The sequence below is a fragment of the Salvelinus fontinalis genome, unplaced genomic scaffold, assembly GCF_029448725.1.
Source record: "Salvelinus fontinalis isolate EN_2023a unplaced genomic scaffold, ASM2944872v1 scaffold_0101, whole genome shotgun sequence".
Lineage (NCBI taxonomy): Eukaryota > Metazoa > Chordata > Actinopteri > Salmoniformes > Salmonidae > Salvelinus > Salvelinus fontinalis.
Window position 1 is genome coordinate 363,713 of NW_026600310.1, and position 2,039 is coordinate 365,751.

Sequence of the window (2,039 nt, forward strand, 5' to 3'; positions counted from 1 at the left end):
GGTGGACAGAACCTCCCACAGTGAGAGCTGAACTACAGCACGTCAAACCTCTAGAAAACGGACCACGATGTGGACAGAACTTCCCCCAGTGAGAGCTGAACTACAGCACATCAAACCTCTAGAAAACGGACCACGAGGCAGACAGAACCTCCCCCAGTGAGTGCTGAACTACAGCACGTCAAACCTCTAGAAAACGGACCACGAGGTGGACAGAGCCTCCCACAGTGAGAGCTGAACTACAGCACGTCAAACCTCTAGAAAACGGACTACGAGGTGGACAGAACCTCCCCCAGTGAGAGCTTAACTACAGCACGTCAAACCTCTAGAAAACGGACCACGAGGTGGACAGAACCTCCCCCAGTGAGAGCTGAACTACAGCACGTCAAACCTCTAGAAAACGGACCACGAGGCAGACAGAACCTCCCCAGTGAGAGCTGAACTACAGCACGTCAAACCTCTAGAAGACGGACCACGCGGTGGACAGAACCTCCCACAGTGAGAGCTGAACTACAGCACGTCAAACCTCTAGAAAACGGACCACGAGGTGGACAGAACCTCCCCCAGTGAGAGCTGAACTACAGCACGTCAAACCTCTAGAAAACGGACCACGCGGTGGACAGAACTTTCCCCAGTGAGAGCTGAACTACAGCACGTCAAACCTCTAGAAAACGGACCACGAGGTGGACAGAACCTCCCCCAGTGAGAGCTGAACTACAGCACGTCAAACCTCTAGAAAACGGACCACGAGGCAGACAGAACCTCCAACAGTGAGAGCTGAACTACAGCACGTCAAACCTCTAGAAAACAGACCACGAGGTGGACAGAACCTCCAACAGTTAGAGCTGAACTACAGCACGTCAAACCTCTAGAAAACAGACCACGAGGTGGACAGAACCTCCCACAGTGAGAGCTGAACTACAGCACGTCAAACCTCTAGAAAACGGACCACGAGGTAGACAGAACCTCCCCCAGTGAGAGCTGAACTACAGCACGTCAAACCTCTAGAAAACAGACCACGAGGTGGACAGAACCTCCCCCAGTGAGAGCTGAACTACAGCACGTCAAACCTCTAGAAAACGGACCACGAGGCCGACAGAACCTCCCCCAGTGAGAGCTGAACTACAGCACGTCAAACCTCTAGAAAACGGACCACGAGGCCGACAGAACCTCCCCCAGTGAGAGCTGAACTACAGCACGTCAAACCTCTAGAAAACAGACCACGAGGTGGACAGAACCTCCCCCAGTGAGAGCTGAACTACAGCACGTCAAACCTCTAGAAAACGGACCACGAGGCCGACAGAACTTTCCCCAGTGAGAGCTGAACTACAGCACGTCAAACCTCTAGAAAACGGACCACGAGGTGGACAGAGCCTCCACCAGTGAGAGCTGAACTACAGCACGTCAAACCTCTAGAAAACAGACCACGAGGTGGACAGAACCTCCCACAGTGAGAGCTGAACTACAGCACGTCAAACCTCTAGAAAACGGACCACACGGTGGACAGAACCTCCCCCAGTGAGAGCTGAACTACAGCACGTCAAACCTCTAGAAAACGGACCACAAGGCAGACAGAACCTCCCCAGTGAGAGCTGAACTACAGCACGTCAAACCTCTAGACGACGGACCACGCGGTGGACAGAACCTCCCACAGTGAGAGCTGAACTACAGCACGTCAAACCTCTAGAAAACGGACCACGAGGTGGACAGAACCTCCCCCAGTGAGAGCTGAACTACAGCACGTCAAACCTCTAGAAAACGGACCACGATGTGGACAGAACTTTCCCCAGTGAGAGCTGAACTACAGCACGTCAAACCTCTAGAAACGGACCACGAGGTAGACAGAACCCCCCACAGTGAGAGCTGAACTACAGCACGTCAAACCTCTAGAAAACGGACCACGATGTGGACAGAGCCTCCCACAGTGAGAGCTGAACTACAGCACGTCGAACCTCTAGAAAACGGACTACGAGGTGGACAGAACCTCCCCCAGTGAGAGCTGAACTACAGCACGTCAAACCTCTAGAAAACGGACCACGAGG